The sequence below is a fragment of the Schistocerca piceifrons genome, chromosome 3 (assembly GCF_021461385.2).
Source record: "Schistocerca piceifrons isolate TAMUIC-IGC-003096 chromosome 3, iqSchPice1.1, whole genome shotgun sequence".
NCBI lineage: Eukaryota > Metazoa > Arthropoda > Insecta > Orthoptera > Acrididae > Schistocerca > Schistocerca piceifrons.
In genome coordinates, this window is record NC_060140.1 from 102354115 (window position 1) to 102380474 (window position 26360).

The following is a 26360-nucleotide window of genomic DNA, read 5'->3' on the forward strand; positions in this document are numbered from 1 at the left end:
GTAATCGTTTCGGATCTGAAAAATGGGCCAATGATTCCTTTGGAAGAAATGGCGGCCCAGACCAGTACTTTTTGAGGATGCAGGGACGATGGGACCGCAACATGGGGCTTTTCGGTTCCCCATATGCGCCAGTTCTGTTTATTGACGAAGCCGTCCAGGTAAAAATAAGCTTCGTCAGTAAACCAAATGCTGCCCACATGCATATCGCCGTCATCAATCCTGTGCACTATATCGTTAGCGAATGTCTCTCGTGCAGCAATGGTAGCGTCACTGAGGGGTTGCCGCGTTTGAATTTTGTATGGATAGGGGTGTAAACTCTGGCGCATGAGATGATACGTGGACGTTGGCGTCATTTGGACCGCAGCTGCAACACGGTGAACGGAAACCCAAGGCCGCTGTTGGATCACGTGCTGCACTAGCTGCGCGTTGCCCTCTGTGGTTGCCGAACGCGGTCGCCCTACCTTTCCAGCACGTTCATCCGTCACGTTCCCAGTCCGTTGAAATTTTTCAAACAGATCCTTTATTGTATCGCTTTTCGGTCCTTTGGTTACATTAAACCTCCATTGAAAACTTCGTCTTGTTGCAACAACACTGTGTTCTAGGCGGTGGAATTCCAACACCAGAAAAATCCTCTGTTCTAAGGAATAAACCATGTTGTCTACAGCGCACTTGCACGTTGTGAACAGCACACGCTTACAGCAGAAAGACGACGTACAGAATGGCGCACCCACAGACTGCGTTGTCTTCTATATCTTTCACATCACTTGCAGCGCCATCTGTTGTTGAAAATTGTAACTACTGTAATTTCGAAAGTTTGTCTGCCTGAAAATGTACTGTTGTCCCAAGCATATTGCAACAAACGGTGTATTTCTATCGCTGCTCGTTTAGTTTTTATTGCCGTTTCAAATATACCGGTCATTTTTGAAACACCCTGTATGTTGGCACCGTCAGGGCGGCTGCAAGCAAGGGAGAACTCTCGAGGATATCCAGTTGCACTGCAGGATTTAATGATGATAGCATGCTGTTCGGTAAAATATTCTGTACTTAAAATAGTCCCCCTTTCGGCTCTCGGTACGGGGTTACTCTGAGGGCTATCATCGGCAAAAGCAAATCTGTTCTGCGGGTCGGGCTGGTTGGTAGATAGGTAAGAAAATTTAAAAAGAGAAATGGAAAAGTTGTAGGCAGGTATAGTGGAAATGAATGGAGAAAGCTGATAGGAAGAACAGGACCTTCGGTCAGGCGAGTACAGTGTGAGGTCAGAAGATCAGAAAAGGCTAATGGGCAGGTTATAGCGAGATATGGTGGAAATTAGTGAAGTACTATGGCAGGAAGAACAGGTTTCAAGACATGTGACTGAAGAGTAATCAACTTAATCAATGAAAGACTCCACTGTATTTCTTATGTAAATCTCTGTTTGTTATATAACATGGCGACCTTAACATTTGAAAATTACTATTTCCATCGAAGGTATCCGCAATTTTCGTGACATAGTCTCACAAATTTTCCCTTTTCTGTTCTTATTTTGAAAAAGGTAATTACACATCTGAGGACCGTCCCATTAATATAGAGGGTGATCAGAAATAGCCTGTAAGGCCAGGTTGTGCTGGAGAATAATAGTTAAGAAACTAATTCGATATATTATGCCGTTTCTGAATTAATCGGTATTAAAAATAACCAATCAGGGCACTGAGCCCGCAAATTCGAGCGGCCCGCCAGGTACAATTAATGTCAGGTGTTCTCAAAGCTTAGATGACAGCGCAAAGGACTGCCCAGCCTTTGGCTCGGTTTCGATCCTTACTGGCATCCCAGATCCAATTTTTGTATCACCCTGTTGTTCAGGTTTAGAAAACCAAACGAAGAACACGTTTGGCGACACCGTCCCTGGCAGGCTGCTAGAACTTCAGCTGGCAACGCGGCCTGATTGGTTGACTACAATGATACTTAATGGGACCACACACTGCCTATCTAACCCATGTTAATTTAGGCAAGTATTTCACCCATTTCTGAAAAAACTATTTGATGCAGGACCTTAACATTTTTACTGTATGTTACGTGATGCTAATAGTCAACTGTACTAAAATCTACTTTATCCATTTTATAGTTTTTAAGAAATACTTTTTTTTTAATTTATTAACAAGAAATATTAAGTTTTTTCTGCAGAAAATATTTTTTGTGGACTTCCTAATGAGGGAATATTGATAAATGTAGTACCAGAGGTGGCTTTTTATGTTAACAGAGACTCTCAAAATTTCATTCATTTATATATGATAGTTTCTGATATAATGGGGCATATATACCGAAAATTTTAGTTTGCGGGAAATTGACTGTAAAGAAGAAACTTTTGAAATTTGTTACTTAGAGTTAATTAAAACTGTCCTGCTGCATATGATGGCCCTTCTTTGGCCTCTAGCAGGTCTTCCAGCTTCTTTTTCACCTTCCTGGATGTTTGCCTTGCTTTCTTGGCCATATTAGATGCTGACCTGTCTGCATAGTCTATCCTCATTTTATCGCATTGTTGCAGCCCAGTGATCATATTTTCACCAGGATTAATTCCCAGCTTTTTCGGTACCCAACACTTTTCCATATTACCACAACTGAATGTAATAACAGCATCATGAACACCTAGTTTCATCGTATGCATGCCTACAAATAAGGTTTTAGGAAGGCGGTTCCAAATTATGCTGTTGAAACATTCATTTGAGTTCTCTCTCTGCCCATGCAGACATTTCCTTAGAATTTCAGGATAAGCCAAGTCTCTGAAAACAGTTTTAATTGATGTAATAACAGCAGCAGGAGGAGAATACTGGTGAGAATAAGATTCTCCAGTTGCCTGAGCCCTATTGTATTTGCACCACGAATTTTCTCCTGATGGACACAATCCATGACATGGACTTGTTTCCTCTAAATTCTCGTTTCTTGAAAATGCCTTTACGTTTCGTTATCTTCAATAAACATAACAAAACACACGTAAATAAGCACTGCAAACGTAAGTATAACAACTACTCGCAATCACACTTGAACAAAACTAACCGCGTGTTTGAAAGCGTGTTGTTTACAAACAGCAGAAACAAAAGAATACCGACCGTTGCATTCAAAGGAGAGCCAACACACTCGGGAGTAAAAAAAAATCCCTAACGTGCAATGTAGGGGATAGAAAGATCTAAAATATATGCAGAAAAGTGGGTGACAGAAAAGTTGCAGTGGCACATAAAGACACGTGGTAGAAAAATGCTCTTTAAATGTTCAAAAAAAATTTTTTCAGCAGCATCCTTTTCAGAGTACTTAAATAAAACCTTAATCTATCGAATCTATGATGAAAACCGAAAATCGATTTTTTTCGACCTGAACCACGGTGTGGTGCCCTTAACTCGGTAATGGCGCGACGTATCGAATTTCTTTCTTAACATTTGTATCTCAGCTCAAGCTATCCCAAAACACCCAGTTGTTTTTAACTGCCCTGTACACCACTTAAGACACTGCAGAGTGTTGTCCGATAGTACTTCATAATATTATTAGTGAAGCTCTGCTGTATTCCATTCCATGACTTTGTATATGCTCTTCCCTTGTACCTTGTAACTTTTCTATTGATGTTTATTTTCGTGAACTGCAACTGTAGAAAACTGAACTGCGGTCATTTATACTCGTATACCTGCGTAATTGTCCTCAACAACACAAGTGGTGTCATTACGGAAACGCTATCTGATAACTGAGTCGCCAAACCTAAATCTGTATAATAGCATTTCAATTAACAAAGATATTAGAAAACCAAAACAGTAAACTAAACAAGTTAGCCTGTGAAACTATGTAATGTCCAGCTGTGAGCAGTGCTACAGTGCGCGATTTACAATTCCAACACAAAGCTAACAAGATCAATGAATTTGGAAAGAATAATGAACCAAAATGTTTCTACAAAAATGACCTATGAATTCACGTACTCAGAACTGACTAACCAATTCCTAAACACTGAATAATGCACACACGAATGTACCACTACACTGTGAAAATCGAACTGTCTGCATGTGTAATGGAACCTCAAATACACTTTACATAAACTGGCTCTGATAATGAATTAATAAATTATTTTGCTAAACAAGTCTCACTGTGAATTATGTAACTATAACCTGACTATGCTGTAAAACTACTACTAACAAAAAAGTTTTTGTGCCCTACCTGTGGCAATGGAAACTTGAGACTGCTCGAATATGCAACACCAGCAGACAAGCCAAACACAAAATAAAACCTTGCGCAAGTGCAATGCAACGACGTGCAACTGTTCCACGCAAACCATGGTTTGCTTTTATTTCGTGCAGCTGTGTTCCGCTCCGTGCAGTGCGATGAGGCAAGAAATCAAAAAATAAAGTTCTTTTGCGAGGGGACGGTGCTGGAAGTTTAACTTGCTAAATGAGTGAAGGAAACCTGACCTTTAAAATCCGCGTTGCTAAAACAGACTCATTGTCTGGCTTTCACAACCATCTTCACAAAAATTTATCTCTCCTAACAAACTTTATTTCTCCATATTTAATATTTATAAATGGTAAAGGAGCGGTAAAATTGTAACTTCTGATTCCAAACCATGTGAAAAGAAAACTTTAATAAATATCGTCTGAAAAATGAAACCTATTAACTCAAACCAACTAAAAACGTTCGTTATTCACGCACATCATAATTACGCGCAAGGAAATTATACGGCAACACTACATCTCAAAAAAAAAATCGTCACTTGTCCAGTTAATCTTCGCAGAATCATAATTCGTAATTCATCCTTCTCTGTATCTTTATGTCTGTGCCTTGAAAGCCATTTCCATCCGCTCAGTAGCATACCATCACCTGAGTCCCTCACTTGCTGCTCTTAGAATACTTACCGCTACGGTTAGTATAATGTTCGTTTCACAACAATTCCCGCAACCGTGACGGCATTTTGACGGCCCGCGCAGTATTGAAGAGCGACTTTGTGACAAGGGAAAATATGAATATTATTGCTTCTCGATTCACTCGCAGGAATTGAAGCAGCCCTCTTAGGTTCCTGCCTAACCACACACTAGGAAGTCGCTACATGTTCGGAAATAAATATTTGTGTGAAAAAAAATACAAATTTTATTACAGTTCGTTTTAACCGCAGCATTTAAAGCTGATCTCTTAGGTTTGTGCCCCACCGCAAACTCGAAAGGCGGCATATATTCGGAAAGAAAGAGCCAAATATTTGTGAGAAGGAAGAATATGAATTTTATTGTTATCTGTTTCAGTCGCAGCAATTTAACCTGTACCCTTAGGCTCCTGCCTAACGACATGTTCGGAAATCGCTAAATATTTATTCCACCCTTCGTTCTCAGATCATACTCAATGTAAATAACATCAAATATTGCAGAACATACTTGTTCTACACCCATAACGAAGTAACAGGACGTGTTAACAACGCTAACATCAAAAAAATTTACATGGAACGGGATGCGAACCAACAACTTCCGACTCCAGAAGCCATGAGTTATTCATTGCTCTAGCACTTAACAACACGATGTTTAACTCCGGTCTTGGTTATCATATTCTGTCTTGAAGGCTTGTTTCGTTGATGCGTTATTGAGTGGCATTTAATAGTAATGGTGATGTATTGTGTATTGAATTTATAGTGCTCCATTACATTCAAACAGCATACTGCAAACTATAAAACAAGTGTGCTTCATTCTCAACTTGTAAAGTACACTCCCACGAGAGCACACTTATATGAAGGTATTAACTGTCGATAAATCATTTTCTTACAGGTATAAATATAATAAATCATTCCAAGAGAGACTTGTTTTTGTAAATGTCCGGTAAACTATCATGAAATCCTGTAAGATGCCCATGTTGAATGCTAAAGAAAATCGATAGCCAAATCATGCGGTCGTTGAAATTGTGCAAGACGTCAAAATGACGTCACGTTTGCGGGAATTGCTGTGAAACTAGCGTTCCTCCAACGATAATGCTATAGCAACCAAAGATCACAGAGCTTGTACCAAGAACCTTTGTGGCGTAACATATCGACTATTAAAATCTGCTGTTTGAATAATACACAGTATGCATGTGCAGAATAAGACACATCGACTGAAAATAGAGCGTACATCACCTTTTGTCAAATGACAAAAATAAACTAGATAACTTACAAACTCTCTTAATCTCATAGTCCCCACACGGGACAGACGACAGGCACACCCGGAATCCGCCTAGTGTGTCGGTGTGATGTTACTTACACATGCACATAATCGTTCACAACACTCGCGTTCTCATACCTCCTATCGACATCCACCACAATGCTCGTTTCACATGTTTGCCCAACCTTCGCCAAAATTTACGTTTGCATCCGCAATACTCACTTTCACCACTGATGTGATTGGACATTTGAGATTAGTACAGAGTTGGGATGTGGTGTAACGCATCACAGTTCTTGTTTTCATATCGGAAAATTGTCTTACCCTCATTGTTTGTTGTAATGCAACATCTGCGATTATTTAAAGAAATCGTAGTCTGCAAGTGTGAGAGTTAACGTGATGTGGTCAGATGTTCCCATATAGTCGCACTGACGGCTACCGATTTCTTTTTTGTTAAATCTTTAGTGCCATAGACACGGGGTTCATAGGTAGATGCCGTGTTTCTTGTCTTCCGCAAGGCGTTCGATACAGTTCCCCACAGTCGTTTAATGAACAACGTTAGAGCATATGGACTATCAGACCAATTGTGTGATTGGATTGAAGAGTTCCTAGATAACAGAACGCAGCATGTCATTCTCAATGGAGAGAAGTCATCCGAAGTAAGAGTGATTTCAGTTGTGCCGCAGGGGAGTGTCATAGGACCGTTGCTATTCACAATATACATAAATGACCTTGTGGATGACATCGGAAGTTCACTGAGGCTTTTTGCAGATGATGCTGTGGTGTATCGAGAGGTTGTAACAATGGAAAATTGTACTGAAATGCAGAAGGATCTGCAGCGAATTGACGCATGGTGCAGGGATTGGCAATTCAATCTCAATGTAGACAAGTGTAATGTGCTGCGAATACATAGAAAGATAGATCCCTTATCATTTAGCTACAAAATAGCAGGTCAGCAACTGGAAGCAGTTAATTCCATAAATTATCTGGGAGTACGCATTAGGAGTGATTTAAAATGGAATGATCATATAAATTTGATCGTCGGTAAAGCAGATGCCAGACTGAGATTCATTGGAAGAATCCTAAGGAAATGCAATCCGAAAACAAAGGAAGTAGGTTACAGTACGCTTGATCGCCCACTGCTTGAACTGCTCAGCAGTGTGGGATCCGTACCAGATAGGGTTGATAGAAGAGATACAGAAGATCCAACGGAGAGCAGCACGCTTCGTTACAAGATCATTTAGTAATCGCGAAAGCGTTACGGAGATGATAGATAAACTCCAGTGGAAGACTCTGCAGGAGAGACGCTCAGTAGCTCGGTACGCGCTTTTCTTAAAGTTTCGAGAACATACCTTCACCGAGGAGTCAAGCAGTATATTGCTCCCTCCTACGTATATCTCGCGAAGAGACCATGAGGATAAAATCAGAGATTAGAGCCCACACAGAAGCATACCGACAATCCTTCTTTTCACGAACAATACGAGATTGGAATAGAAGGGAGAACCGATAGAGGTACTCAGGGTACCTCCGCCACACACCGTCAGGTGGCTTGCGGAGTATGGATGTAGATGTAGATGTAGACCTAGGTAGCGGCTAGCGAAATACTTCTAATCAATTTAGAATCAAAACATAGAAAGAATTAACGGTAGGTAATAAAGTTGTACTTAATATTTACAAAACCTGTCTTTCCAACCTTTACGAATCTAACCTAAAACCTTTCGCTCTAACAAAGTTAAAAAAGTAAATAGAATATATCAGAGGTTAAGTAGTAATAGTAGTAGTAGTAATAGTAGTATGGTATACTGCCTTACGGCAGGTCTTGTCATGGGTTAAGCCTCTTCCACTTTTGTCTGACCGTAGCCAGTCTTTTTCATTTCTGAATATTTGTCTCCTTTGATATTGTCCAGCATTTGATATCTTCTTTTTCCTCTACCCCTTTTCCTTTCCACCTTTCCTTCTATCCCTTCCTTCAATAGACAGTCCCTCCTCAATGTCTAATCCATTTCCGTTTTCTCTTTATGATGACGTTCAACATGTTTCTTTCTTCTCCAACTTTTCTTAATACTTCTCCATTCCTTACCCGGTCTTCCCATTTCACTTTTTCCATTCTTCTCCATATCCACATCCTAGTGCCTCCAATCTTCTTTCATCTTCCTTCCTCAATGTCCAGGTCTCCGCACCATACAGTGCAACGCTCCAGATGTAACATTTGGCAAGTCTGTTCCTCAGATCTTTATTGAGTGGTCCGCAAAGTAGTTTCTGTTTCCTCTTGAATCCTTCTTTGGCAATTGTTTTCCTAATTTCTGTTGAGCAATAAATATCATCCATTATTATACTTCCTAAGTAATTTTAGTAATTCAATGGCTCTGTTTCCTCTCCCGCTATTTTCATACGGCATTTTTCCCCTTTCCTTCAATTACCATGCTTTTCGTTTTCTTCTTGTTAATCTTCATTCCATATTCTTCTAATTTTGTGTTTAGAACATCTGACATTTGTTCCATCTCTCTTGCACTCTATGTCATCACAACCATGTCGCCTGAAAATTTTATACACTCCAGTCTCCTACAACCCTATACAAACTCCTCTCCTTCCAACAAAACTATCGTTAACAATTTCCTCCAGACAGATACTGAACAGTGTTTGTGATAAACAACAACCTTGTCTTACACCTCTTCTCAGTTTAATTTCTTCACTCACCACACCTCCTACTCTTACTCTTGCTCTCTGGTTCAGATATAAATTTCTAATTAGCCGTCTATCCCTCCAGTCAGTTCCTTGTTTCCTTAGGACTTCCATCAGTTTGTCACATCTGACACAGTCAAAAGCCTTCTGAAGATCAATTAACACAACATATATCCTCCTTTTCTTCTCCATGTACCTCTCCCCTATCACTCTCAGTAGCCCAATGGCATCTCTGGTTCCCACTTCTTGCCTGAAACCAAATTGTTCATCTCCTGTTAAGCGAAAGATATCGAATTGATTACATAATGACAACAAAGATACCGAAATTGCGTAAAGAATGTCAAAAGTTATCCAGGGGCAGATATTTATTCATATCATATATTAGTAGTAGCTGAGGTTCTAGTTAAATGGAAAAGAACCTGGAACGGACAGAAGAGAGAGCACATTAACTTTGAGGAACTGAAAGACAAACACAACTGTGAAACATTAGAGAATGCATATTGCGAAATCATGATGCAAGGACCGGAAAAGGAATGCACTGAAGGAAGATGGGATCGTTTTAAAAATTGGATCAAAAAGGCAGCTAAGGAAACGCTTCGAGTCAAGGAGAGGGAAAATGTAAAGAAAGAATGGGTAACACCAGACATGATAACCAAGATGGATGACCCTGTAAATGGAAAACTGTAAACACAGAAGAAGGCAAGCGCAACTACAGAAGATTAAATAATGAATTAAGGAGGGAGAACGAAAAATCAAAGGGAAATGGCTGACAGAAAAGTGTCACAAGATAGAGAAATTAGAGCAAGAAGAAAAAAATGACTTGATATATAAAGAAGCAATGTATTTGACATTCAGGGGAAAGAGAAACAACAATGGACTAAAGGAAATAGAGGCAACAGACGGTAAAATGGTGAGTAAACCTCAAGAAGTAACGAGAAGATGGGAAGAATATATAGAATGACTATATGCTGCAGACAGTCGACCAAGTGAAGAAGAGCTTGGGATAGAGGAAAAAGATAAAGTTGCAGATGTTGACAAAGGAAATGCAATACTAACTAGTGAGATTGAAGCATCCATGAAGGAGATGAAAAATGGAAAGGAAATGGGAGTTGATAAGATTCCTGCGGAACTGTTAAAGTCATTGAGAAAGAAGGGTAAAGAGAGTGGATTGAATTGTACAATCAAATATAAATGACAGGAAAATAGCCAAATGACTTTACAGAAAGTATTTTAATACCTATAGAAAAGTGTAACATAGAACAGAGAGTCTGATAACGCATGCAGCCAAAGTCTTGCTGAGGACGCTCAACAAAAGGTTATATCGAAAGCTGAATTGCATAATAAGAGATTATGTAAGACTTTATAATAAAATTCTGTGGATCATCATCTGTCAAAATTACAATAACAGCAACGATAAATAAGACAGTGTGTCACACAGTGTAATCTAATAAGAACAAATTCTCCATCGTGTATACAGTATTGTCGTCACGTGGATCACATAATGCTGGATGACGTAGGTACCACAATTAAGAAAAGTATATTTATGTGCACACAGTGACATAATACTAAATGGTGTAACTACATCTGTGACTTTATTATGCAAAATAAGATATATTTAAGTGTGATGACATAAATAGAACTATCCACACCAACCATGTTGAACCGTGAATTTACTTTCAAAATCTTTTGTTAAGGAATTTACTTTAATTACTAGCGATTCATCATGAACATTAACACATTTAATCATACTAGGTGAGCGTGGAAGTAGTTGTCAGGAAGCAACTGATGAAAACGAAATTACTTTTAACAAATGTGAATTTTATTCCTAGAAGCATTTTCAAAAACAGATTTAAAATTATAAGCAGATAAGCATCCTCGAAATATCAAGTTACAATTTTATTTAGAGGCAGAAGCAACAATATTAACAAGATGAGCCTTGTGGCTGAGAAGCTTGCCTGCTCCTTTTCAACACGGTCGTAGTCACGACCGCTCAAAACAACCTCTGAAAGAGTACACTGGTGCAACTCTGCAACACACAGATTACTTTAAACTAAAAAAAATTTTTAAGAACTCACACAAACACATAAAGTATGCACCCTAATGGACTCTTATGGTGGAAGGGTGGCAACCTTATAACCTAAAATAACTATTTAAATAAAACCCATGAAATGCAATAAAATGTACAATATGCTCTGCATTACACATATACAAGATAAAAACATATTTCAGGAATTCGGCCTTTAAGCAATAAATTCGTTAACACCGAATCCGACAAAGATGACAGAGGCAGCTATTAACAATTAACGTATGGCAGACTGACACGAGGGGGGGGAGGGGGGTGTTACTGAACAACCCGAACTGCAGATTGCTCTACACCTCCCCAATTCCACAAGGGAAAAACAGACCACCCAATTCACAAATAACCACCTTCCCGAGGGTGGGCAAACGGAGAAGAATGGTGGGACGACCCCAAAACAAAGCGGCTAGTGACCTCACGAAGAAAACAAGTAGAATTTAACAAGTAAATGAAACAACATATCTTCAATCACTTAACTTCTAATAAACTGCGATTTCTGGTGAAGACCTGGCGCAGCACCCCCAACACTCTCCCGAACCGTCCGCTGCCAGCCGCTTCGACGGGCGCAGGAAGGCGTGCCGATGTCCCGTCTCGCGGCGTCGCAGCTCGCCCCGGCCAGACCGATGTCGTGGTTTCACTCCTGTTGTTCTCGTGTGAACCGTGAAGCCACTATCCCTTTCTATACGGCGCTGCCCACTGGACTCACGTGGGGACCTTACATGCGCCGACGCTCAATGCGGACAAGTCATCTCATGTCTCAGTGCGCGACCGACCAACCGATCGATCCAACCGCCAATGACCGTTGCCCGAGCAACTCGAGCAGACTGGCGGCCTAACGCGCAGACCGGGCGACCACTAGCTGAGTTCTCTTACTGTCGGAGTGGCAAGACTCTCTTTTTCTGGCTTTAAAGTTTGATCCAAACGACAGACATACTAGCACTCCGACGACAGACAGACACTACTGCCGCACAAATGCAAATGAGAGCCAGATCAGCAACTGGTGACGCGAGACTGACCTAGCCTCACTCCGACTGACCCCCTGCCGAGTTTTTTTTGTTTTTTTCTTTATTATTTCATTCCCCTGCCCCATATGGGCAGGGGAGGGCTGTCAGCGGCACAATCCGCCGCTCTTCAGCCGAGTGACACGACAACTAAAACAAGAATAAAATGATACATACACAAGGAGATAAAAAAGGGGAACATAAAACAGAGCAAGGGGAGAAAATGGAGGTAAAAATACACTGACATGAAGACGTTCATGGGGGACAGTTAAAAAAGTCACCAGAAAGTTAAAAAACATGGCGATTCTTAAAACACAGAGAAGACACTGAATGCGCATGCACAGGTTAAAAGTCAGCCACAGTATTAAAAACACTCCAGAACAACACACTTAAAACCCACTTGGAGCACACACGATGAAGAATAAAACTGCCAGGTGGGACCTGCCGATGGAAAGGTCAGAGAGGATGGAAAAGGAGGGGAGAGCATGGGGCAGCTGGAGAAGCGGTGGGATGAAGAGAGGCGGGGCATCAGTGGGTTCACGAAGAGGCAGGAGACACGTGGGGCAGGAGAGGAAGAGGGAAGACAGGGCAGGAGGGAGTGCAGAGACACGAAAGGAGGCACAAGAGATGGAGGGGGAGTAGGAGGGGGAAGCCGCTCAGGAGGTGGGAGGGTGAGGAGAGGGAGCCCCGAGGAGGAGGCAGGAAGATGGGGGTTAGAGTTGGTAGGAAGAGTAGATGTCAGGGCGAAGCTCATCATCAGGGAGGGGTAGACGGTGGAAGTTGTGTTGGGAAAGGAGATGGAGGGTGGGGAGATGGAGAGAGGGTGGGACACAATGGTAAAGGTGCGGCAACTGGTTGGGGGTGGAGAGGAAGGGAGACACCAGGGGGTGAGAGGGATCAAGGCGGCGGACAATATATAGTGTGCGGATGCGTTAAAGGAAAAGTTGGGGGAAGGGGATGAGGTCGTAGAGGATGCGCGTGGGGGACGGAAGGTGGATGCGGAAGGCGAGGCGGAGTGCATGGTGTTCGAGGATTTGGAGGGCTTTATAGAACCAGGGAGGGGCGGAAATCCAAGCGACGCTGGCATAACAGAGGATGGGGCGGATCAAGGATTAGTAGGTGTGAAGGATGGTGGAAGGATGCAGACCCCACGTCCAGCCGGACGGGGCTTTCAGGAGGCGGAGGCAGTTGTGAGCTTTGTTTTGGATGGTAAGGAGATGGGGAGTCCAGGTGAGGTAGCGGTCGAGTGTGAAGCCAAGGTATTTGAGGGTAGGAGTGAGATGGATAGGACGGGCATAAATGGTGAGGCAGAAATCATGGAGGTGGAAGGAGTGGGTGGTGCGGCCTATGATGATCGCCTGGGTCTTGGAGGGATTAACACGGAGGAACCACTGGTTGCACCAAGCGGTGAATTGGTCAAGGTGGGTTTGGAGTATACGTTGGGACTTTTGAAGGGTAGAATAAAGGGCTAGGAAGGTGGTATCATCATCAAACTGGAGAAGATGAACAGGAGGGGGAGGTTTGGGCATATCAGCAGTGTACAGGAGATAGAGGGGAAAGGGCACGCCGGCAGAGGGGTAGCCCCTGCCGAGCTGATAGCGCCCCTTAAATGCACGTGAACAGGCAACCTTCTCACTTTCGCACCAGAGGGCGACACCAAAGCTGCGACTGCCACAGCGGCGCCACCGCCAGAAACGGAGGGCGACTGCTTCGCAAAACGCGCTGCGGCAGGCTCTTCAAAACAGCAATTTTTTTAACACGGCTCACTTGTCCTAAATACAATTACGTAAGTAGTTACCATATGAATCATTTTATCACTGATGCCCTTTCTATCCACATTCTACACATCCATTTCTAACAAATTTTCCTCTCTGTAATAGGTTGCTTGTGAAAATGGGAAAAGCCCGAAACTAGTCAACCAGTAAATAAACAGTGGTTTTGGTGTATATCTTTCCTTCAAAAATCGTCACGTTACATCATTTTGTATTATCGAACAGTTGACAAGAACTTACCGCACTGCTGAAACGTGTTACCCCACCACAGGATCGAGTTATTACAAAACATACTCATAATTTTAACACTATGCATCGGGAAGTATGCATCTTAGGGAAAACTAAATTAATTACAAAATGTACCAAACGAATTGCCCTTTTCAAATGTCAGCGACCAGGAAGCTCGGAAAGGGAGTTATCAACTGGAAATCTTTGATAAGGAATTTCCGGTGTCAACATTTTCCAGATAATCTAGGAAAGACACTCTAAAGCCTTCGTTGTAACATTGATACAGGAGATTTTTCTTCAGTTGTTTCTGAGATACCTCGAACCATTGACCCAGCTACCATTTCACTCCTCTGAAGATTTCTCCCGCAGTTTGAGATGGAAGGTCAGGCAATACTTTTATCTGTCGACCACAGTCTTTGAGACGGTTGTAAATAAAGTAAACACCAGCTATTAAAGTCTACTTTGTATGATTGTTTCTAGAACAGTACTGCCCCAGACAAAAAACGAGTTTGTGTGTATATGCGTGTTTGTGTACGTCAGCATAGTTGTGCTGCGCTATCGGAGACACGCAGAAATTTCGGTACCTGAGCTACAAAACGACGCCCATTTTTTGCCCATGATTGTCCACTAGAAACACAGCGCTACACGTCTCCCCCCACCCAGCAGGCTTCTGTACTTCAACTAGAAGTTTTCTTTGCACCCACTGTGGACCATCTTGCATCAGACTTAAGCCTCTCTAAAGAATCTAAAACACCATAAACTGTCGTGGCAATGACCTCACAGGTACCACCTATTCACAAAAAAAGATCACAATGGCCAGAACGAAAGATGCATGGACAATGGAGCGCTGTAGTTCTGGGGTTTCGAGCAGCACTGAATTTCTCATTAGAGAGCCTAAGTAGAGAGAGAGGTAGGGCACAGGGGGATAGAGAGAGGCCAGTTGTGATATCAGCACTGATTAACTGTGAGCAAAGGATGTCATGTATTTACTTGTCTTGTGTTTACCCTGGCTCGAGTAGCATGGGCGGTGCTGTAGCAGACGGATTATAAACGCTCTCAGTGCCTATTCCGCAGCACCATTATTTTCAGGTAGTACGTCTTGGTGCAATTCTGCATGCCTTTTCCCGGCCGCGGTGGCCGAGCGGTTCTAGGCGCTACAGTCTGGAACCGCGTAGGTTAGTTAGGTTTAAGTAGTTCTAGGTTCTAGGGGACTGATGACCTCAGAAGTTAAGTCCCATAGTGCTCAGAGCCATTTGAACCATTTTTGCATGCCCTTTGTACGTTCATTTCACGAAATTTAACATCTAGAGTCGTGTTGTAAGTCGAAACTTACCGATTATTGTAAAGTTAGATTTTCACACAAATGTTTGTTTACTAAATTTTGATTGATGAGGGACTGAATGAATATAATAAACATCACTTACAGTGATGACAGTGATGACAGGATAGTGAGGACAGTTAAGAGAAAACGCTAGGTTATATTGCCATCGTCACTAAAATAGTGGTTAAAGTTGGTTTATGACGCTCGTTATTAATAATAAATAAATAAAAAATAAAAATAAAGCCTTAAACTGGACAGTTAAAGTTGAAAATTGGGAATCGGAAAAGCGGTCTGTGGATACCGAAAACATACAAGGTGGTCCATTAATAGTGACCGGGCCAAATATCTCACGAAATAAACATCAAACGAAAAAACTACAAAGACGAAACTCATCTAGCTTGATGGGAGAAACCAGATGGCGCTATGGTTGGCCCGCTAGATGGCACTGCCATAGGTCAAACTGATATCAACTGCGATTTTTTAAAAATAGGAACCCCCATTTTTATTACATATTCGTGTAGTACGTAAACAAATACGAATGTTTTAGTTGGACCACTTTTTTCGCTTTGTGATAGAGGCGCTGTAATAGTCACAACCGTATAAGTACGTGGTATCACGTAACATTCCGCCAGTGCGGAAGGTATTTGCTTTGTGGTACATTACCCGTGTTAAAATGGACCGTTTACCAATGGCGGAAAAAGTCGATATCGTGGTGATCGAAGTGCCCAACGGGCGTGTGATATGTATCCTGCTCGGTATCCTGGACGACATCATCCAAGTTTCCGGACCGTTCGCCGGATAGTTACGTTATTTAAGGAAACAGGAAGTGTTCAGCCACATGTGAAACGTCAACCACGACCTGCAACAAATGATGATGCCGAAGTAGGTGTTTTAGCAGCTGTCGCGACTAATCCGCACATCAGTAGCAGACAAACTGCGCGAGAAACGGGAGTCTCGAAAACGTCGGTGTTGAGAATGCTACAGCAACATCCATTGCACCCGTACCATATTTCTATGCACCTAGAATTGCATGACGACGACTTTGAACGTCGTGTGCAGTTCTGCCACTGGGCACAAGAGAAATTACGGGACGATGACAGATGTCATTCACCAACAGCGGTAATGTAAACCGGCGTAATATGCCATATTGTGCAACGGAAAATCCACGATGGCTGCGACAAGTGGAATATCAGTGACCTTGGTGGGTTAATGTATGGTGCGGCGTTATGGGAGGAAGGATAATTGGCCCCCACTTTATCGATGGCAATCTAAATGGTGCAATGTATGCTGATTTCCTACATATTGTTCTACCGATGTTACTACAAGATGTTCCACTGCATGACACAATGGCGATGTACTTCCCACATGATGGATGTCCGGGCGTGCGATTGAAGCGATATTGAATACCATATTTCATGACAGGTGGATTGGTCGGCGAAGCACCATATCATGGACCGCACGTTCACCGGATCTGACGTCCCCGGATTTCTTTCTGTGGGGAAAGTTGAAAGATATTTGCTATCGTGATCCACCGACAACGCCTGACAACATGCGTCAGCGCATTGTAAATGCATGTGCGAACATTACGGAATGCGAACTACTCGCTGTTGAGAGGAATGTCGTTACACGTATTGCCAAATGCACTGAGGTTTACGGACATCATTTTGAGCATTTATTGCATTAATGTGGTATTTACAGGTAATTACGCTGTAACAGCATGCGTTCTTAGAAATGATAAGTTCACAAAGGTACATTATCACCTTGTAACAACCGAAATAAAATGTTCGAACGTACTTACGTTCTGTATTTTAATTTAAAAAACCTACCTGTTACCAACTGTTCGTCTAAAAATTGTGAGCCATATGCTTGTGACTATTACAGTGTCATCTATAACAAAGCGAAAAAAGTGGTCCAACTAAAACATTCATATTTCTTTACGTACTACACGAATATGTAATAAAAAAATGGGGGGTTCCTATTTAGAAAAACGCAGTTGATATCAGTTTTACCTATGGCAGCGCCATCTAGCGGGCCAACCATAGCGCCATCTGGTTTCCCCCTTTCAAGCTAGACAAGTTTCGTTCTTTGTAGTTTTTTGTTTAACGCTTATTTCGTGAGATATTTTGCCCGGTCACGATCATTGGACCGCCCTGTATAAGACTAGATGAGTTATGCTTTTCTAATGCTTAGCACGTCACGTTTAGAGAATTTATTCTCATTACAAAGTAAAAATATTTTTACATTGGCATTCTACGTGACGTATGCTATCTTGCCCTACAGCTGTCTTTTTATGGTTTTAAGGTATTCTCCTTCCTTCATTATGCAGAAATGCACACGCAAGGAAATCATGATCCACGGTGTAAGTTCAAAAATGTGCAGAAATACCGCGTCGTGGATTTTCCCGGCATAGTTGAAAATCATCAGATCCACACTGACTCACTGAAACTATGTTACGAGGCTACTAGAGAAAATATCAAATAACTGAAATAGCTACTACAAACCGTTTGAAATAAAGTAAACTCAACTTTATCTAGCCGATAACCGTTATTCCCAGATCGTCAAAAACCTTTAATAACAGGCTAATATTTCACTATTCTCGACCTGTGTCCGACGTATGCACTACCGCACACCAGACTGTTCAGTATCCTCCACAGCATATCTGCAACATTATAGGAGTGGTATTTTCTTTAGCCATGTACCAAATAGCAAGCTAGAAGTGCTACTTTGCTGTCAGTTGTAAGACCGATGTGTCGTTACAGCCGACAGGCGACCTCATTTCACGTTGCGACGCTACCTAGTTGTAGATTCCACGTTGTAAGTAGGTTGTTTAGGTTTTAGCGTTGGTAACGCCACGTAGCGCTCTGTATGAAAATCACTGACTGTGCTGTGTGCAGTCTGTGGCTGGTTTGCATTGTTGGAATATTCGCTACTGTATTGTTGGGCAGTTGGACACGAACAGTGCGTAGCGTTGCGCAGTTGGAGGTGAGCCGCCAGCAGTGGTGGATGTGAGGAGAGAGATGGCAGAATTTGGAGAGCGGACGGACAATCTGAACGTGTGTCCATCAGAAAGCGTGAATTTGTAATAATGTATATCAGTATATCATGAACTGATTTTATACATATATATATATATATATATATATATATATATATATATATATATATATATCATGACTTTTGAATATTATTAAGGTAAATGCATTGTTTGTTCTCTATCAAAATCTTTCATTTGCTAACTATGACTATCAGTAGTTCGTGCCTTCAGTAGTTAGAATCTTTTATTTAGCTGGCAGTATTGGCGCTCGCTGCATTGCAGTAGTTCGAGTAACTAAGATTTTTGTGAGCTAATTGATTAATGAAAGGTATAGGTTATTGTTAGTCAGGGCCATTCTTTTGTAGGGATTATTGAAAGTCAGATTGCGTTGCGCTAAAAATATTGTGTGTCAGTTTAGTGTTCATCAGAATAAGTAAAGAGAGAAATGTCTGAGTACGTTCAGTTGTGCTCAGCTGTTTGAGAATCAAATAACGTAAGAGGTTTATCAGCACAGTAATTCACTAATATTTCCAAGGCGACGTTTCAACCTAATCTGAAGAAAACATAGCGACCGTCTGAGGACACGTCACTACAGATGGGCAAACTCGTTCATCCTTGGGAACTAGTTCACTGCTGATCGTTCTTTTTTGGGAACCGTTCATTTTTACTCGTTCACCGTTCATTTGTGCTTGGTATATGGTTCTTATGAAAAACTGAAAACTAGTAGCGTAGGTGACTGAAGGATAGAGGGCACCAAGGGGGGGCACTTGCCTTCCCCCTGGAGTATAGAGTTTCTATTCATTACAGAATTCTTACTCACTTTCAGAAGTAATTTCTGTGATCCTGCAGAGGCTCTCGTTTAGGCAACTGTAGCCTTATGTGGCTGATCGCAGGGAAATAATATAGGGTGGCGCACGGAAAACCGGCCCCGAGTACAGACTGCTCTCCAATTACGGACAATGTGTTGCCCGTTACGAGCAGATACAACAAACAGACAAACATGTAATAATTAGGCAGCGAAGAAATAACAAGCTAATGCAAGCAACAATTGCGAAACAATCCATGACGATGTATAGAGAGCTGGAGAAGAGAACATGAAAATCTCACGCGACGTGCATGGGCTATAGCTCATGTAGTCTTGAAAACCTGTTGGTGGCTGTTTCCCAACTTAATAGAACACAAGTGTCTTGTATAAAATTCTTCGTTTCGACTTCCACTACATAGCTATGCTATGTTGTAAACAGTAACCGTTTACACCCTATATATACTTCACGTTGTCTCTGAGTTCATAGGCGAAGTAGAGACTTTATGGAACCATAAAATAAAATGTGGTTTTCTCATACTTGCGTCACACGCTTAGTAAAAATTAGGTTTTTATGTTCCATTATTAAAGTTAATGCAGCAATAATAATAATAATAATTAAATTCGCAACAATAAAATTTTTGGTTTGAAAGCTCCTTCTGAACAAATGTTTTTGAGATAATAAGTAAATACGATTTTGTGGCAATCTATGTCTTTTAAAATGGAGAGGCACCGATTTTCCTACTGAGCCAAAATGACCCACAAACCACTTTTTTTTTTCTCAAAGAAGCCAAACTAGCAGGTAATGCAAATTGGAAACAACCAAACTTAAAAGTAATTAGAGGCTTCCTACATGTAATGTTTTGTATATGAAAGATACACGAAAATCGTTTTATATGAATTTTCTTACACTAAAAATTAAACAAATTATTGAAAGTTAGCTGCTAAATCAAGTCGATGAAACCAAAAAATATATGAATAACAAAAAAAAAAAAATTGCCTTGTTATAAATGTGACTTCTTTTGTTCATCGATATAATGAAGTGAGGTGATATGCCCTTTTGTTACCTGAAAAGACGTACCTATTACATACAACGTAATTTTTATATAATTTACGTAACTATAAAATACTTTTTGATTACCGGTCGTGGACGCTGAATAGCCAGAACCAAGAGTAAGAACAGTTTGGAACACATGTAAAATAGGCGAGCGCAGGGAACGAAACGAACAACTGGATACTGAACTAACTAGGAGCAGTTGGCAGTGGAACTGAGACAGGTGGTCATGCGAAGAACGGCGAGTGCGGCCGAGGGAGACCGAGACTGAGACGAGCACGCGACCGAGGCTGGAACGAGAACTGCCGAAGTGGCCGCCGCGACCGAAGTCAACTAGTGAACTATGAACCGATCGTTCCTCGTTCCCGGGAACTATAAGTAGACTGCCGCGACCGAAGCGAACTATGAACCGATCGTTCCTCGTTCCTGGGAACTATAAGTAGACCGCCGCGACCGAAGTGAACAATGAACCTATGGTTCCTCGGAATTCGTTCCTCGATCTTTTCGTTCATTTTGGTGAACCGATCCTTTGCACCCGTTCGTTCGCGAACTACCCATCTCCACACGTCACTCTCTCTCTCTCTCTCTCTCTCTCTCTCTTTCCCCTTCTTTCTCTGTCTCTGTTTCTTCCTCTCAGTTTCTGTCCCTCTCCCTCTCTCTACCTAGGCTCTCTATTAGCCATTGCACTGCAGTGCCATCCTACGGTGGTTCCCTGGTCTAGAGAGCGATTCTTCCTCCAGACAGACAGAGCTCAGCACCAGTGGGAGGAAGAGGACCGATTGCAGACCAGGCTACCGCTGGGGCGCCCCGGGGAGGCATCCGCGAGCAGCAACTTCCGAACGCTACTTTTGCCCCTCGAGTCTCGGGCGTACTCTTGCGGCTGCTGAGGTATGATAATACCGCCGCTATCTGCATAAAAGCAGCCGACGCGGCAGCCGCAGACAAAGGAGGCGGGCACAGACGCCGTGCACCCAGGAAGCACTCCCGCCGACCTTTGTTCCTCCACAGTTTCTGGCCTCCTAGCCCGAGTAAAGAGCTTTCTGCACTTCGAAGGTCGTCATATAGCACCCAAGTAGTCTCGACAATTTGCTAATCAACGTACACTGTGCAGTCACAAGGCTCATGATACGCCACCAGTTTACTGTGTGATGTCACATGTTTTTTGAACGTATGGTGTCTGTTCCTTCGAAAGAACACACCACTTACATCCTGCAGCTGTGAAGCACTATATGTAAACTGCGCAGTGGTTACCGCACCTGCCAAGTAAGCAGGAGATCCCGTGTTCGAACCCCTGTCCGGTACACATTTTCGCTACTCGCCACTGATTCCGCTTAATGTCCAACTGCCGCCGGCAGCTGATCGCTCTTCAATGCACATATATTGATTCAAAACTAACTGTACACGCTTTTGAACCGTGGATTTATTTTCAAAGAATATTCTTAAGAATTTATTCTACTTACTAGCGATTCATCAAGAACATTAACGTGGAAGTAGTTGCCAGGGAATAACTCATTAAATCAAAATGAAATTGCTTTTAACAAATGGGAATTTTATTCCTAAAAGCTTTTTTTTTCAGAAACAGATTTAAAATTATAAGCAGACAGCACTCTCTAAATATCAAGTAACAATTTATTCAGAGGCAGAATGAAACAAATTTTTGAGTGTATGAGCTTTCGGGCTGAGAACCTTACCGCTCCCTTTTGACACAGCCGTAGTCACGACCACTCTCAACAACCTCTGAAAGACTACACAGGTGCAAATCTGCAACACACCAGATTACCTTAAAATAAAAGTTTTAACAATTCACACAAGCACACAAACTATGCACGCCGTAGGAGGGATGGAAATGGTACAAAACACTAAAATTAAAAGATTAATTTGGCGCAGAAGGTGCAACTTCATTTTAACTTCTAAGAAAAGTCTTTCGGTGGAAGGGTGACAACTTTATAATCTAAAATGACCATTTAAATAAAAGCCCATGAAATGCAATCTTATATAAAATTATACATGGTTGGCCAAACATGCTCTACAGTAGACATACACCGCCTCTCAAGATGATAGGCAAGATAAAAACATATTTCAGGAATTAGGCCGTTACACTTCAAGCAATAAATTCGTTAACGCACCGAATCCGACAAACATGACAGAGGCAGCTATTAACGTACGGCAGATTGATAGGAAGATTACCGAACAACACGAACCGCAGGTTGCTCTAACCCGCCCCTACTCCACAAGGGAAAAACGGACCATCAATTTATAAACAACCACCTTCCCGCTGGTGGGCAAAGGGAGAAGAATTGTGGGACGACCCAAAGCAAAGCAGCTGGTGACCTCACCAAGAAAAGAAGTAGAATTTAACAAGTACATGAAGCAACATATCAACAATAATTTAACTTCTAATAAACCACGATTTCTCGAGAAGACCTGGCGCAGCACCCCCAAATCGCTCTCCCGAACCGTTCGCTGCCAGCCGCTTCAACGAACACAGGAAGTCGCGCCGATCTCCCGTCTCACGGCGTCGCAGCTCGCACCCGCCAGACTGATGTCGTGGGTTGACTCCCGTTGCTCTCGTGTCGGCCGCGAAGCCACAACCCTTCGCTATACGGCGCGGCCCACTGGACTCACGTGGCGACCTCATATGCGCCGACGCTCAAGACGGACAAGTCATCTTGTGTCTCAGTGCGCGACCGACCAACCGATCGATCCAACCGCCAATGACTGTTGCCTGAGCAAGTCGAGCAGACTGGCGGCCTAACGCGCAGACTCAGATGCAGGAACTAAGCCGCCGACCGGGCGACCACTCGTTGAGTTCTCTCACTGCGCCACAAAGTCGGACGAGAGACAGATTAGCAAGCTGGGGACGAGAGACTGACCCCAGACTGACTCCAGACTCACCCAAACTGACCAACTGGCGAGCTCATATCGCCCCTTAAATGCACGTGAACAGGCTACCTTTCCCCTTTCCCACCAGAGGGAGACACCTAAGCTGCGACTGCCACAGCGGCGCCACCGCCAGAAACGGAGGGCGACTGCTTCACACAACGCGCTGCGGCGCGCTCTTCAAAACAGCTCAACTCCGAAGGTGTAATATAAGCATCCAAGTAAGAGTTAAATGTTAAGCAAACGTCTGTCTGAAATTGATTTATTTCTGAATTATGTTGCGTAATATCATTTGCGGTAGCCATTACATCATGAGCATGTCGTATTCGCCTGCATATCGAATGATTTTGCTTTGTACACCCCTCTACACTGTTTGGTTGCTTCTGGCACGAAATGTCTTTGTTTATTTGACTTCGGCGTGGTCCGTTGTACTCTATGGTGCTATTGTAGTGTAATGGCATCATACGTACTGCGTAAATTCATTCTACCTGAGGTTCATAGACTGCAGTTGTTGAGTACGGTACGATGGCGTACTCAAACGGTGAATACGCAGGTATGCACCTTCTGTACGGCACAGTAGAGGAGAATGCTCGGACAGCTAGACGCCGGTATGGTTATGGAAATGTTTCGAAACAGAAGAGCTACGATCCCCCTTGAAAAAATGTTCTCCGTAGATGGTAACAAAACGTTAGGTTTTAAGGTGAAATCCGTTCGACCACACATAATAGCCCGGAAAATTTTATTAACTGTGACATTCCGGCCGTGAAAGCTTACATTTTACGAACAAAAGAGTTCTAAACTATCAACTTTCACAGTTATGGAGAGGCATGTAGGGGTTAAGCAGGCCCCAACTAGATGATGCTGGTGTTATAAACATCCTGTAAATGGTTGACGAATAGCCGATAATAAGTACCCACCCTGTAAGTGTCACTTTAGAGGTTTCTCAATGAACTGTGTGGCCTCTGTTTCGGAGACAGTAATTCCACGCATTTCACCTGCAGAAGATACATGAGCTCACACCTGTAAACTACCCTAGATGTCGTGCTGCCGATTCGCTCTTCGGTCGTCCGGTATTTTTTTGCGGATGGAGTGTTTTTACCCGTGCGGGTATCGTGAATGACCATAACATAACGTGTGGACGCGTATGTGAATCCTCGCGTAACTTCATACGTGGATATCAACATTCTTTGGAGCGAACATTTCATGTGATGTTGTGGACAATCAGTCACTCGGATCGCACGTTTTCCCACAACGCCTGACTGGTAGAGTGTATCGACAGTTTTTGTAACATACATTGGGTGGTCCACATTCAGTGTGGAGCCAAGAGAGCATCTTAGTGTGGCTTAAACTGGTAAGTAGATAGGTCGTGCACGACCAGTTACTCGGCACCTCAGATCTCCGGAACCTTGGATTTCTACTTTTGGGGCCATCTCAAGGAGCTCGTGTGTGGTTTTTCGCCTGAGAATCTAACGCAACTAAGGCAGAGAACTGAAAATGGTCGTGCAGAATGAGATGAACGGAGCGGTAAGATGACGAACGCGTCACTATTTTCTTCTCCATGGACATTGTTTTGGACATGTTCTGCGGTAAATGTACAGTATGTAGTTGTTTTGAATTTCGGGTCCTTTTGTGTCGCTGCTTTCTGAGAAGAATTAATTTTGTTTTGTTTGTGTTGCAATTGTGATCCCTACTCAAACAAAACTTTATCATTTTTCGATTATTTTAATGCGAACATTTCACGCAGGAAGTGTATGCAGGTAGTTCTGAATCACGAGGAATTAATTATGAGTTGTTTGCAGTGCACTTGTTATCCCTAAGGTTCTTCGTATTTCCAAAATAAAGCAATTTTAGACAAAATGTTATTTGTCATTTTACTCTTATTTTGATGCATAAATTACAGCTACTTCTGAATTACCCTGCATATCGTCTGGCCAGAAATTAAGGCAAACCTTGTGTCACACGGATTTACGGTTCGCAGTAAGCTTGTTGGCTGGCTCGCACGGCGGCTTTCAAGCTGGTTCCGCAGACGGCTAGGTTGCTTTCCTGCAGGGAGCTTCGCATGTTCTCACGTGTTAGCTCCGGTGCTGTTTACCTTCTAGAGTTCTCCGAATGCTGTCTGCGTTGGCCAATTAGGAGCCCCGACGACGTGCAACTACACAGCCTGGAAGATGGAGCTCCTCTACCAGTGCGGCCACCACAGAAATATGAGTACAGTTCATGCAAACAGACGTGATGTGCTGTAGACCCGCTCATTCGATTGCCAGTGTCGGACATGTTGCCACTGAGTCAGCACTCCACTGCTAAATACTCTGGAAGAACACATTCCCTTGAAGATTCCAGCAATAGAAAGCAAGTTGACGGACAAAGTTCTTCATTGTCAGACACGCGAAGTGGTTGCAAATGTCTATGAGTGTACGAAAAAAGAAACTGCGCTAGGTGCTCCACTGAAACTTAGATCCACACTGAAATAGGTGGCCGAATCAACTGGCGAGACAAGAGAGGAGTGGAAAAATCAAGAAGGTGAATCCTCGACATTTTCAACACCTGAAAGGAATGCCACCTAAGACCTTGCAAGGCCAGTTTGGGCAATTTTAATAAGCAAGTCGTTCACCACGTGGTGAATAATTTCCACATGACAGATAAAATAAAACTCACTTTAAAAGAAATCCACAAAGAAGTTAGAGAGTTTAATAAATGTCGAAGTAAATAAAAAGACACTTCGTAAAACTCTTCGCACTATAGGATTTAGATGGAATATGACGGCGACTAACCAAATATGACGGCAACTAACCAAAAAGCTCTCCAGGAAGAAAGCAGCATGAGGGCAAAACGAATTGCTTGCTTAAGGGGAGACGGAAGACAAGTGGGCTTAAAAAATTCGATTATTAGGTTTTAGCATATTTGAAACGCCTGGTCTTTCCTGTGTGAAACAATTTTTGTTTTTATATAAATATGACAATTTTTTTCGTAAGATATGATAGTTTCCCTGACGCTCTGTGCAATCTGGGGACGGTGACAGCACGACTTATGACCGGGTACGTGCAGAACAACCCTATGGTCCTAATGTCACAGTTTCTAAATTAGAGTGCATTGGGCATGTCCAGAAGAGAATGGGGTCCAGGTTGGGAAGAATATTGAAAGAAAAGTCAAAAATAGTACTGGACGATGGTAAGAAGATAGGTGTAAAGGTCACCTGACAAATGTTGAAATAGATAGATTGCAGAATTATAGTGGCTTGGCCATAAGAAGAAATGTAGGGAATTTAGAAAACATGAAAAAAGCTGTATGGGCTATCTTTTCCCGTAAGCTTTCCACAAATGAAAATCCAGTGCACGGTTTTTGCCTGAATGACACTTGGTGCAAGTACAGGAGAAGTGCCAGATGTGA